General features: G+C 37.2%; 1 non-coding gene across 1 annotated transcript; it reads right to left on the reverse strand.

Moving 5' to 3' along the window:
• Nucleotides 1–2,638: 2,638 nt before the first annotated feature.
• Nucleotides 2,639–2,745, reverse strand: LOC121228716 (small nucleolar RNA R71). Its single transcript, XR_005926291.1, has one exon. It is a non-coding gene; the product is annotated as a small nucleolar RNA R71 (small nucleolar RNA).
• Between the last annotated feature and the right edge of the window lie 12,649 nt (nt 2,746–15,394).

The raw sequence follows: 15,394 nt of genomic DNA on the forward strand, positions 1-15,394 counted from the left end.
CGATGGGTGGAATGAGTAATGTCATGTATAGGTTTCGGCTATGGATTTTCATGTTTAATATTTTTATGTTGGTGTTCAAATTGAAAATGGATGTTAGTTGTGCTATAACACTTGCTTAATGATGAAAGGATCATGAGCTTAGGGCTTGAGAGGCATTCGGCTTTGGAGTAAAAATAATAGAAATGGTGTTTAGTCAATGCAAGTGTCCATACTTGTAGAATGTATTGAGTGTTGCAATCGGCCTTAACATAGACATGTGTGTGTTCGGCCACATAAATGAGCACCTAAGTTGACGTGTATGTTTGGCCAAAGGTAAGCATGTTGATGGCTTTATCTTGACTTAGAAGGTTCGGCTAAAGGGAAAATTAGCCAATATGTCGAATTCGATTCGTGAATTCGTACATATGTGACTCTAATGTCTAATGTGTATATGGACTAAGTACCTTGAGGTTCTCTTTTGATGTTCGAGTGAATTGTATTGAATCATTTGATGTGATTAAAAATGCATATGACCATTGTGTATTTGAGCTAAAAGGTGGCCATATGACCCATCAAACTCCTTGTCATATTCGGCCATAAGCTAGCAAAATGAGACTTTAATGAGTCAAATTTGTTTGATTTAGCTCAAGGAGTTAAAGGAGGTGAATCGAGCAAAGGCAAAGAAAAGGTCATTGAGTAGCCGAGTTGGAACCGTCTTACCCAACACAAGGTAAGTCATTAAGCATGTAGTTGGTATTATTTCAAATGGTCATAATGTTTATGTATTGATGCTGAATGGAATGAATAAATATACATATATATATATGCATGTACGTATGTGATGATGAAATTGTTGAATGAAAAGAAAAGAGGTAAGATGTACTGAGTTGTTGATCTCGGTACTAAACGTGCGTATATAACCATTTATGACCATGAGATTGGCGCTAAGTGCGCGGGATTAAATTGTACAGCACTAAGTGTGCGATTTGACTATGTTGCACTAAGTGTGCGAAATGAATATGATGCACTAAGTGTGCGAATTGACCATGCGGCACTAAGTGTGCGAGTTTGACTATGTAGCACTAAGTGTGCGATTTGATTACGTAGCACTAAGTGTGCGAGTTGATTATATAGCACTGAGTGTGCGGACTCAATATACATTCGTGAATCATTATGGACACTACGTGTGCGACACTATTGAGTCGATCGCGGACAGCGGATCGGGTAAGTGTCTTGAGTACATGGCTAATAGGTGCTATGCTTATACTTGGTGTTGAGCTCGGTAAGTTTGAACCTATGTGACAAATATACTTGAAGTCACGTACATAAAATTTATCGTAGGATGGGTGAAAGGCCGTTTAGTCGTTTGATTGTAACGAAAATAAATTGATTTATGAAAATGCTTCAATGTCCTATTGTTGAGTATATGGAACGTGAATGCATGAATTGATATGAAATTGAATCGATAGGTTGGAGGAACTATGGTATGGTTCGGAATGGATGGAGTAATTAGCCTCGTTCCATTTTGTTTTCTCTTGTGATAATGTTATTGATGGATGGTAGTGCATAGCTTATGACTTACTGAGTTATAAACTCACTCGGTGTTTCCTTGTCACCCATTATAGGTTGCTTGGACTCATCCATTTTTGCGGGGTCAGGCCGTCATCGAAGTCATCACACCGGATAGCAAGTTTTGGTACTTTCTTCTTAGTTGGCTTAGAAGAACATTTTGGCATGTATAAGCTATTACGTTGTGTTTGAACTTTGGCATGTAAACTTTAAGCCATGCGAAGATGGCACGAATGTTCGATTGAGTTGGATCAAGGGTAGGCATGAAATGGACCTAGTTACTTTCGTAACAGATGCTGGCAGCAGCAGTGTCATGAGATTGAAAAATCACTAAAAATAGTAGGAGTGGAATTAATTGATGAATAAATTATGTAATCGAAGCTCGATGAGTCTGTTTTCATGAGGAAGTAACGAAAAGATCATATGGGCAGTATATTAAGAGATAATCAGATTTTTGTGGGACAGGGCCAGAACGGTTTCTGGATTCCCTCCTCCGACTTTGGAAATTCAATATAAATTAACCAGAGATAATTAGGGGTCGTACCATATATGTACAGATTCCTCTCTGAGTCTAGTTTCCATAGAAACAAACGGCATCAGTATTGAAGCTCTGTGCAGAGAGATATCCAAGTCGTAATGGGAAAAGGTCAGTGTAGTCGACCCCTGTAACATGGGAGACTTTGACTAATAAACTGTACTAATTGGCCTGACCAAAAATTCTAGAAAAAAATACATAGGTGGGGACATGAGTCTAGTTTCAGGGAAAAATCACAAAACTGATTTTCGAGTTGTGGAACTCAAGATATGATTTTTGAAGCGACTAGTACTCAGACTGGGCAGTGTCTGGAAAAATTTTTCAAAGTTTGTTAACATCTCGTGTCCGACTCCGGTGTCGGTCTCGGGTTCGGGGTGTTACACTTTCAAAATTAATGGCTTTTTTGATGATGTCATTCGCCTTCGGTTATTCCCTTTTTCACTAAGAAACAAAGCTAAACAGTGGTTGAACTCATTACCACGAAGGTCCATCACTACTTGGGAACAAATGACCGAAAAATTTCTACTAAAATATTTTCCGCCGGCTAAAACGGCTAAGTTACGTAATGGTATCTCTTCTTTTGTGCAGATGGACTTAGAAACACTTTACGATGCATGGGAGAGATACAAGGATCTATTGCGAAGGTGCCCTCACCATGGGTTACCTCTATGGCTGCAAGTTCAAATGTTTTACAATGGTGTGAATCCCTCAACAAGACAGATGATTGACGCAGCTGCTGGAGGAACCATCAACAACAAAACACCTCAAGAGGCTTATGAATTCATTGAAGAAATGTCACTGAATAACTATCAGTGGCAAGTCATGAGGACTAAGCCAACAAAAACAGCCGGCATTTATAACGTCGACTCAGTTACTATGCTGTCAAATCAGGTAGAACTTCTCAATAAAAAGATTGATGGTTTACTTGGTTCTACACAGGTACATCCAGTAATGAGGTGTGAATCAAGTGGAGGATGTGTGCATACAAAATATCAATCCTTCAATCCTACAACCGAAGAGGAACAAGTCAACTATATGGGTAACAATAACTTTCGATCTCAAAATAACCTATACAGTAATATTTATAATGCAGGTTAGAGGAACCACCCAAATTTCTCGTGGGGTGGTCAAGGGAATCGAAAGCCACAAAATCCTCAGGGTTTTCAACAACCACCTTATCAACAAGAGAAGAAATCAAACCTTGAAGAGATGCTCTCTAAATTCATCTCAGTATCAGAAACCCATATCTAAAATACCGAGACAGCACTTAAGAATCAACAAGCATCGATCCAAGGGCTCGAAACTCAGATAGGCCAGCTATCCAAACTAATCTCCGAATGACCACAAGGTAGCTTACTAAGTAATACTGAACCTAATCAAATGGAACACCTCAACGAAATTAGTACTCAAGATAAGGAAAGATTCATTGCGCCTGAGCTAGAATTGATGCAAGAACTGTGGTGAGCAAAGGTAAAAGTGAGGTAAGTCATAACAAAACAGTGAATAAAGAATATAGACCTTGTGTCCCATACCCTAATGCGACAAGGAAAGACCGCTCAGACGAACACTTCGGTAAATTTCTCAAACTTTTGAAAAAAAATACATATTAACTTACCGTTTATTGAAGCTTTGTTGTAGATGCCAAATGCAATGAAATTTTTAAAAGAGCTTTTAGTAAATAAGCGGAAGTTGGATGAAGCATCGCATGTGGAGCTAAACGCAGTCTGCTCAGCTATTCTACAGAATAAGCTACCCCGCAATTGAAAGATCCAGGGAGTTTTACAATTCCTTGCTTAATTGGTAGTTTACATATAAGTCATGCATTAGCTGATTTAGGGGCTAGTATTAACGTCATGCCTTACAAAATGTTTAAGCAACTAGGTCTTGGGAAACCTAAACAAACTAGGATGAGCATTCAATTGGCAAATAAAACTATAAGATTTCCTAGGGGTATTATTGAAGATTTACTAGTGAAAGTAGATATGTTCATCTTTCCCGTTGATTTCGTTGTTTTACACATAGAGGAGGATAATAACACCCCTTTGATTTTAGGGAGGCCCTTTTTAGCAACTGCTAAAACAATTATTGATGTTGGCACATGTGAGCTTACACTTCGTATGGGAGACGAAATGATCACCCTTCAAGCTCGTAATTCTGGCATCACATCAAACATTGAAGGTAATTGTCCACACCAATCCACTAAAATTGACAATATGACTTTGCAGAAATTGAGCTTCAAAGAATTTCACGAGCCATTTTCCAGAAATGATAGAGGACACATTCATGAAGAATAAAGGCTACGGATAGAGGAGCTAGACGAATGGCTAGCACATAAACCGAGAACACATGATAAACCAAAATTACTCCAGAATGAGTTCGATACCTCCCCAAATTTACTTAAGGTTGGTGATAAGGTCTTATTAGATGCTACAGATCCCCACATTGTCACTACCACACCAAATGAGGAAATCCCTCTTACGGTACTCAGTATTTTTCCATTTGGTACGGTAGAGGTGAGTCATCCTAAGTTCAGCACTTTTAAGGTAAACAACACCCGGTTAAAACCTTATTTTGATGAGATTGATAGTAGGAATGAGGAGTATAAACTCCTCAAACCACCATGACCATTCACTGAAGAGGTAAGTCGAGCTTAGACTATAAATAAGCGCTTCTCAGGAGGCAACCCAAGCACTAACATTATTAATTTCTTTAAATTTTGGTATTTAACTCCTAACCTACTAATAGAGATCTTGAATATAGGTGTTTCCACAGAGACACGGCCAAGCACATGGGCGTGCTTAAGGCCATGTGAAAATAGGATAAAAGATTTCCTCAACACGGGCAACGATAAAACGCCACAACCGTGCGACATGGCCGTGGACAAGCCGGCTAAAACAACAGGGGTGTGTGACACGCCCGTATGGAAGACCTGTGGTTGAAGCTGAGAAACTAGCACGAGCGTCCGACACACCCGTGTTTAACACCCGTGGTCAAACCTGTTGAAATAACACAGGAGTAGGGATTGAACACATGGGTGTGAGAGAAGTGAACAAAGCTAGACATGGTAGTGCGACATGACCGTGTGAACCCACATGCCTAAGGAACACGGGCGTGTACTAAATGTCAGACGCGCCCAAATTTGAAATTCGCGAATCACACGGGCTGAAATTGGGGAACACGGGCGTGTGACATGGCCGTGTGCCCCAAAATATATAAATACCCTACACTATTCACTTTCTTCTCCATTCAAAAACCCTAACCCTAGTCGCTACAACTCCACACGGCCCCCCTACCACGTCCGTGCGCCGCCTCCAACTTCGTTTTTAAAGCTCAATCTCTTTCCCTTAGCGTTTGTTTACTCCTTTCACTTCTATTTTACTCATTATTAATGCTTATTATTACCATAATCTCTATTACTTTTGAACTAGTTTTCATTTTTGTTCATTACTTTATCATTTAGTTTTCATTTTTAGGTTCTTTATTATACATTTCGAATTAAATCAAGTTGTTAGACACACCTCATATCCATGACATTACTATGCTTATTTTCATGCTATTATCATGCAAATGTCTACCATTTAAATTGCATTCCTAGGTTAGTTACCATACAATTTATGTTAAATTGAGACTAGGAAAACCTTATACCCATTACATTTCTATTCTCATTTTCATTATTATTGTGGTTGAGTTGCTTCATATTAGTAGTCTTGGCTGAAATAGTTTACTTCCCCTTTGAATATGTTTACCTATTATTATTATTCTTTATATTATAGGCCTTCAATGTCATCTTCAAGAGGAAAGAAATCTACCGTACCAGCCTCGAAGAAGAGGAAGGGAGCGTCATCCTCTGCGGGTCCAACCGTAAAAATTCGTCACCCTCTCCTATAGTTTCCACGAGGGCCCCAAGAAGAGCTCTTCCAATACTTCGGGCCCGACCTTTAGCAGCAGGCCGCTGTATCGACTGGGCTACCGTAAAACAAGTCCAGATGGCTGATGCATTCGGGCTCTCTTAACCACCGACCTGTGGGAGCTGTTCTTCGGGATTATCGAGCCGACATACCTCGAGCTCAGGATGGAACTTTGCTCAACATTCCATCTCCAGACCGTAATGACAAGGTATGATGATCCCGGCACAGTCCAGTTTCGCCTAGGTGGATTAATCCACCAGCTAAGCATCCCAGAGTTTGGTGCTGCACTAGGCCTATATACGGAGGAGTTCAGGGAGGAGAATGAACTACATGCTCTCAGTCGCCACATACATTTCTCTCCCTCGAAGTACTGGCACACTTTGGCCCCTAGCACGACCTCGTACAATCCTAGCCGCTCCAAGGCATCAGTTCTCCCACCATCCCTGAGGTACTTACATGCTATTTTAGCTCACACGATTACAGGGAGGCGAGAGAGCACTGGTATCGTCAACACCCACGACGTCAACTTCTTATGGTGCATGTCGCAAGGACACGTCATCAACCTTGCCTATTTCATCGCCCTTGCAATTCAGCACCAGAAAGAGTGGCATCGGAAGGGGGTCATCTCCATTGGCCCCTACGTGACTAGGCTGGAGCAACACTTCGGGCTCCTCAACACCGCGGCCCAAGAATCATTCCTCACCCTCATCGGCTAGATGTCTCGACAAGGCATCTCGAGCATGCTTAGCATGAGGATGATCGAGAGGCGCCAAGGAACCCACCTTCCCCAGTATCGTCTCACCCAATCTATCGAGGAGGAGGCCTACGAGGACATTCCTGATGATGTCCCCCTACAGTACGAGGACCCACCGACTCAGCCACCACCACCCTCTCGTCCAGTTCATGCGGCGGCTTCATATGCTGACATCTCTGAGCGCCTCACCCAATTTGAGCAGTAGTGTTTTCAACAATGTGACAACATTGATGCTACTCTACGGTAGATTTGTCAGCACCTCCATATCTCATCACCAGTCCCACCTCGTGAACCATCCAGCGATGAAGATGTTTAGAAATATTTATTTATTATTTTATGTTTTTAATTTTTATTGAAACTACTTTTTATTTTTGTTAGATTTTAGAATTTTATTTTTAATTATTAATTTCGGTTATTTCTTTTCAAGTACTTATTCTTCCTAATATTCCCTAAAAAGTTCCTGATGTTATCACAATTATATAGAGCTCTTAAGCTCATCATCCATAGGAGCTAAAACTCCACCGGGAAAGGTTCTCCACGACTGCCGTGTCCTGCTCAACCACGTCCATAGCTAGCACTAGATATAATATTCTTTTGGCTCAAGACTTCTGGACTAATGAACCTCTACGACCGCCGGAGTATCCTCCTCCACTCTCGAACTAATTACTCTCTAAAACTCTAGTCCGAGGAATTCATCATACAGGAAGTTTCACTTCTCTCCCTATCTTATTTTTATACTCTAATACTATCTTTGTACATTGAGGGCAATGTACTTCTTAAGTGTGGGGGGTATTTATTTCATTATCAAAAAAATCCCTGAATGATTACCTTGTTCTCTTGAAAAAGCTCTCGTATCATATTTAGGATAAATTTTAATTGATTTATGATTTTGATTAATATATCTTGAATTAAAGCAGAGGCACTTATGTATTGATTGTTTAAACATTAAGACATTAAAGAATCAAGCATGATAAGTTGATTTTTAAGAATTTAAAATTATAGGTTGTTTCCCCATGTGTAGGTATTACTTTGAATTGGAATTCACGAGTCTAAACATCAAAAAGCCATAATTTTTGTGAGATTTTTGAGCCTTTTGAGCATCTATTGATCCTTTCATGCTCACTTTTATTATTGCTTTGAGTGCGTCAGTATTGAACTGTTATTCTAGAACTTGCTTGATTATGCATGTCGAGACCACACCATTTGATTTGATATATCAAAATGATTAAGGCACTTAGGATTAACCCACTCATGCCATGAAAAGCCTACCTCCACGATTAACCCCTAGAAAACCCTCTTGAGCCTAACAAGCCATTTCTTGTATTAACCTTAATATTAACCCTTAACCCATTATTGTTGAAATCCCCTAAATTAATCCCTATTTTTTGTCGAGATTTGAATTGAATAAATTTTTTAGCTATGTCTTGTTCTTAATAGCTAGTCTATGTTATGCAACTTGCTCTTAAAAAAAACTATGTATGCATATCTGTAATTTCATATTTTGAGAGAAGCTCTATTGTACGCAAGTGAAGATTAACTATTTTTCTAGTTAGGCAATTTTTCAATTCAATCTCGATTCTAACCCTTTCTTTCAGCTTGTGACCACACCCCCTAACCAAGCCTCATTACAACCCTCTAAAGACCTTTTGATTGATGTATCATCTTAAATTATAATGGTGGAGATTTGATTTTCATGCAAGCCTATGGTAATGACTTTTCATTATTGACTATTGAGTGCTTCATTTATTGTCCTTAAACACCTCGAGTGATTTGAGTGAACCTTTAGTGAGGATGTGAAACTCTGTGATATTCTGAATCAAAGGTAATTACTTAGACGAAGGGAAGCACATAAGATTGCATGACTAAATACTCAACTTGGAATGTTTGAAACTTTTATGTTCTTTTAGTTGAATTCTCAATGTATGGTTACTTATGGATTAATGTGAGATATTATCGATAGAAATTATAAGTTGAGAAGAATTTATTTTGATTATGAGTTGAGAATTCTGCTTGAGGACAAGCAAATGCTTAAGTGTGGGGGTATTTGATAAACTATAAATTATACATATTTTTACCCCATGTTTAATGCATTTTATGGATGATTTCTCATTAGAATTGGTGAATTTGATGCTCCTAATGCTTCAATTTCATGTTTTATACTTAGGAGAGCATAGGAGAGCGAAAGGAACGAGAAACGGGCCAAAAATGGAGAAAATGGGCCAAAGTACAAAATCAACACAACCTGGACCTCCTCACACGGGTAGACCACACGGCCGTGTCAATCTGGCAGAATTGAAGCACGACTCACACGGGCATAGCACACGCCCGTGCCTTTCTAACAGGCTCAAACACGGCCTAAAGTAATCGCACACGGGCCTATCACACGGGCGTGTCCCTGTCGAGCCCAAGTTAAGTCCAATTTCGAAAAGGCCACTTTTGAGGGCTTCTAGGCATTCCAAAGCCTATAAATACACCCTAAAAGAGGAGAAAAAGGGAGACGAAGAATAAGGGGAATTACTCCAAGGAAGTCGATTGATCCATCTCAGAAGCCGGACTCATCATCAAGACTGAAGATCAATTTCCCTGCAGGAGTTTTGGTTTTTCTTTATGTTTTGTATTCTTTATTCTTCTGAGATGTTTTCTTATTTAGTTATGAACTAAAACCCCAAAATACCTAAGGGGAATGAAACCTAAGACGAATCTTGTTATTATTTTCTAAATCGTATGATAAATATTTAACTTGTTCTTAATTATGTGTTCTTAATTCTTGTTTTGATATCCCAGGATACTGATTCAAGACATGCTCTTATTCAGAGGAGGAATAGACCCTGTCGAAGAGTACTTTTGTCATAATTAAGCGGAGTTGATTGCGCGCCTAGAAATAGGCTGATATGATTTTGCTGGATTAGGGTGAAACCTAATAAGGGGATCCATAGATCGAGTTAATGCAACCCTAGAGTGTTAATTAGAGAAAAGTCTCGGTTATGCAATCTAGGGATTAGACGTTATTAGTCTTGAATAGGGATAATAACATAACTTAGGGATCTCTATGGAACAAGTTGAATGAATAAATCGTTCGATTCAGAGCCAGAATAACAAGTAAAGTCTAGGTGGATTTTTCCTTAGGTATTGTCTCAAGTCAACCGATTTTCCTAAAAGCAATTCCCCAATTCTTTTCTCTGTGCGTTCTTAGTTTAGATAATTAGTTAATTTAAACAAAAACCCCTTTATTCTTAGGCTAGATAATAAAAAGACCGTCATTATTAGTACTTTTAGTCCCTTTGGGTTCGACAATCCGGTCTTGCTAAAACTATACTACTGTTCGATAGGTACACTTGCCTACATCGCGATAATAGTTAGTTCAAGAACGAGTAATTATAAATATTTAAAACCTATCACGAAACCTCACGATCATTCAGAAATTAAACTTCTTCCTAGTTTCTTATGTTTTATGACATGCTAATCATTTTTCCCTTCTATGGCAACATCAATGTCACTCTAACATATACTTATGAACATTAGTTATTTTTACCGATTATACTGTTTTACTCGTTTTCACGTAAAATCGCTTAGCAAAAGTTGTTTAACACAATTTCAAGCTTTATATTCTACCATTAAACATCAAAATACATGCATATCATTCATGGGTAAATTTTTAAACATAAATCCTAGCTCAAAATAATGGTAGAAATGAGCAGATCATGTTACCGGGATTTCAAAAATACATAGAACATTAAAAACGGAGCTGGGAATCACTTACTATTAAGCTTGGAAACTTGGACAAACCCTAACCATAGCTGCTCTTGGTACATTCTACTGTAGCAAGAAGAAGGGACACATTTGGAGTTTAAAATTTGTATTTTAATTCATTTTACCCATAAATGACCAAAATTCCATTTTTACTATTCTTTCAAATTTTACCCAATCAAGGCCATTTTTGTCCAAAAAGTTATACAATGGTTTAATTATCATTTAAGGACCTCCCATTTAAAATTACATAACAATTTAATACCTCTAACATGTAGAACTCAACTTTTGCACTTTTTACATTCTTTTTACTAAATTGAGTGCCCAAACGTCGAAATTTTCGAACGAAATTTTCACGAAATCATTTCGTGAAATCGTAGACCATAAAAATATAATAAAAATGAAATTTTCCTCATTGGATTTGTGATCTCGAAACCATTGTTCCGACTAAGCCCAAAATCAGGATGTTACATAATCAAGCTTCCAAGATGAAAAAATCTAAAAAAAAGTCAAAGCAAAATGGTTAGGGACTTACTTGAATTAAGGTCGAAAAGATTCAAAATCCATAAAATGGAATCAAAGCTTCTTCTCTTTCTCTTTTGGCTGGTTGGAGAAGATGATAATCCCTCTCTCCATCCACCAATTGAATATTTATAGTTAGATTAAGTTATAATTAGCTAATTAATCATGTTTTATGTTAATTAATCAAAATTTGTTTAATTAATTAATTAACAACACAACCATCCACTATTTCATACTTAAGAATGGTTTAACTGTTGTTTTGGACCATTGATTAATTGCAATTTAAGTCCCCAATCCATTTCCCAATTGAAAATCTATAGTGATTGGACTTTACAATTTAATCATTGGGCTTCAAATAATCACTAATTCGGCTAAATTACTCATCCAAAATTAAATTCATCAATACACTAGCTCCGTAAATATTCCTATATAATACTTACATACTCGGTTTAAGGAAATGGGGTCCTAAAACCACATTTTTTGACACCATCGAAAACTAGGTTGTTACATGCATTTTTTTGGCTATGAAAAAAGATGTGCACCCTATAAACTATATAATTCTCTCACTAAGAAAGTGATTTCAAGATATGTTGAGTTCAATGAAGCAGACTACTGGAGATGGAGCGAAGTAGAAAAGAAAATTGAAGGATTATTTTTCAGTGTTGGTAAAGATGATAACTTCAAGATGTTATAGGTGGTGATCAAAGTCCTCCTCCAAGTCCTATTGAAACAACTTATATATCTACATCGTCACCACTAATCAACAATAATAGTTTAGAGGAAGCACCTACAAGAAGTGCAATATACGTGTCATTTAAAATGCTACAAAGTAGATAGAGACAACAGTTGAATATTCATTATTCTATTTAATAATAGTGAATATGCCAAAAGGAATAAAGTCATGGATGAAGAAATTCATACTGTAACACCCCTAACTAGTATCCGCCGCCGGACAAGGGTTAAAAGGCATTACTTGATATATCGGAACATTTTGTAGTCATTTCACATTCAACAGTCATACAATATCATATCATATTCAAATATCAATAATAAGTCCCTTTCTTAGGTCAACGAGACCTTAAACATGCATTAGGAAGAGGTCGGGACTAAACCGAACACATACAAATTTTTTTCGAAACTTAACAATTTTCTAAGTTATAGAGGTCACATGCCCGTGTGAATAGGTTGTGTGCCTCACATGACATTAGACATGCTCGTGTGTCTAGGCGGTGGCGAAACAGAGCATACATACTGACTTGTCCACATGGCCATGCCGTGTGAAAATTAGAGAGGTTACTAACTTGGGTCACACGGCCAGCAACACGCCCGTGTGTCTAGCCCGTGCTCGAAACTGATTTTAAATTGTATAACTACCCCAGGGGACACAAGACTGTGTAACATGACCGTGTGTCGGACACGGCTGAGAAACACACTCGTGTCTCTGCCTGTATGGGAAAAGATAGGCTATTTACAAAGCCAATTTTCCACCCATTTTGCGTCATCGCTACAAGCATAAAACCAAGCACATTTCATGTCCCAAAGGTAGCCAAAAACATACTAAATCATGCATAAATTGACCCATGATATCGTCATTCATTCCTACATACAAATCCAACTCAAACATACCAAGTCCATGTACCTAATTCATACCAAGAACATATAATTCAAATCACTTTTATAACCATTTCAATAATCACAATAACCATACCAAAGAGAGACCATTTCATTAAGCTATATATATACACCACATATATCAAAAATCAAACCATAAGTTCAAACATAATCAAGCCATATCTCTTCGCATGATATACCCATCTCAAAACATACCATAATAGTCCTATCCTATACATGCCATACTTTGATATATACATTTTCAAAAGGTACCAAAATTAATATTTGATAGTGTGGTGATTATCCTCAATGATCCCCGAGCTTCCAGTATCTTCGATAATCTATAAAACAATTGAAAACACACACAAAGTAAGTTTTTGAAAGCTTAGTAAGCTATATACAAATAAAGTTATCATTTTAAGCATATAAGCATCATAAAAAAACATATACTCCACAGCCAAATACCTTTACAAACAACATAGTTCATATACATTTCACATATTCCCAATTCATTTGCACATATAATATATTTTCTCATACTTATATCACATATCATTACTTGCACCTATACTTACTTCTCATTAACAAATGTTGAACATATTACCACGTACCTGAATCGGTTATTCATTCATTCAATCACGTATTTCTCAAAATTCTTGTTGAACCATACGGAATCAAATAGGATACATGGATAGCTCGAAAACTCGTACAATGCCAACGTCCCAGACGTGGTCTTACATGTAATCAAATGACGATGCCATTGTCTCAGACAAGGTCTTACACGAAGTCAAATACGATGCCAATGTCCCAGACATGGTCTTACACATAAATCTCAAATCGATGCCAACGTCCCAGACGTGGTCTTACACAATAACTCATATCGAAATCCTAAGTCATGACATATGTATCCTAACTATTACTATCGTTCGTACGGGCTTTTGGACGTCGTCACATTATCGAAACTTTCTCAATTTCACATATTCAGCTTCTATAACCATTCACTACAATTCAATATCATAAAAGCATGAATAATTCAATTCAAACACATTTATTTGTGTATAGACTTACCTCATACAGAAATGAACGGATTTAACTGACTACTCGACCACTTTCGACTTTCCCTAATCTACTTCCGTTTTCTTTGGTTCTTGATCTATACACATTCAAATTTAACTCTTTTATTTACTAAATCATTCAATTCAATCCAAAAACATATAATTAGGGCATTTTACAAATTAGCCCTCACATTTGCACATTTTGACACTTTAGTCCCTAATCCGTAAAATTACAAAATATACATATTTTCTTTATACAAATGCCTGACCGAATATTCACAAAGTTCATATAAGCCCATTTATTTAATTTATTTCACATTTTAGCCCCTCAATTTCTCATTTTCACAATTTATTCCAAAATACTCAAATTCATCTAAAATCTCAATGCAAAACATGGTAATCTGACACATATCTTTCATTTTCTATCATCTAACTTCATAAAACTCACATTATCAACAATGGCACATCTTAAAATCATAATCAAATTTAGAAATTGAGGCACGGGCTTAATAAAACACAAAGCAACGATCTCAAAAACATAGAAATTATCGAAAACGGATCAAAACACATACCTAAATCATCAATTTACTTAGCCAAACCCTAGGACTCTTTTTCTTTTCTTTTTTCCTTGTATTTTCAGCAAAGAATGAATGATAATGGATGAATTTTGCTTTTGTTTTAATTTAATTAACATTAATGCATATTTTACCATTTTACCCCTTTAATAAACCATTTAAAAACCACCATTTTAATGCCCATTTATGTCCATTCCCACTATCAATGGACTAATTACAACATAAGGACCTCTCCTTTAATAAGACATAGGATTTAAGTACTTTTAACAAATAGCTAGCCACTTTTATATTTTACGCGATTAGGTCCTTTGATCAAATCGGGCACACAAACGATAAAATATTCACACTAAATTTTCACAGACATCAATTCACATATTCTAGGCACAGAAAATAATATTAAAATAATTTTCTGACTCAGATTTGTGCTCCCAAAACCACTATTCCAACTAGGGTCTAAATCGAGCTGTTACAACTCTCTTCTCTTAGGATTTTCGTCTGCAAAAATCTTACCATTGAACAGATTTGGATATTGCTGTCTCCTAGGATCTCGGGCTCCCACGTAGCCTCTTCAACACCGTGTCGATGCCACATTACTTTTACTAACGGAATTTTCTTATTTCTTAATTTTTTAACCTCACAATCCAAGATACGGATCGATTCTTCTTCATAGGTCATATCGGACTGAATTTCTATATCAGATGGGAAATCACATGTGAGGGATTAGATCTGTATCGTCGAAGCATCGATATGTGAAACACATTATGAATTTGCCTATAATCTCATACGGCCCGATGAACCTTCGACTCAATTTTCCTTTACGACCGAATCGAAGTACTTTCTTCCACGGAGACACTTTCAGAAATACTTTGTTGCTGATCTCAAATTCAATATCTTTTGGTTTCAAATCTGTATATGATTTCTGACGACCGAAAGCTGCTTTCAAACTATCTCGGATTGTTTTTACTTTTTGTTCAGTCTCTTTTATCAAATCAACCCTGTGAATCCTATTCTCACTAAGCTCAGACCAGTATAACTGTGTACGACATATTCTACCATATAAGGCTTCGTACGGTGCCATTTTAATGCTCAATTGAAAACTATGATTATAAGCAAATTCAATCAATGGAAAATATTGTTCC

Source organism: Gossypium hirsutum, chromosome A04 (genome assembly GCF_007990345.1).
Source record: "Gossypium hirsutum isolate 1008001.06 chromosome A04, Gossypium_hirsutum_v2.1, whole genome shotgun sequence".
NCBI lineage: Eukaryota > Viridiplantae > Streptophyta > Magnoliopsida > Malvales > Malvaceae > Gossypium > Gossypium hirsutum.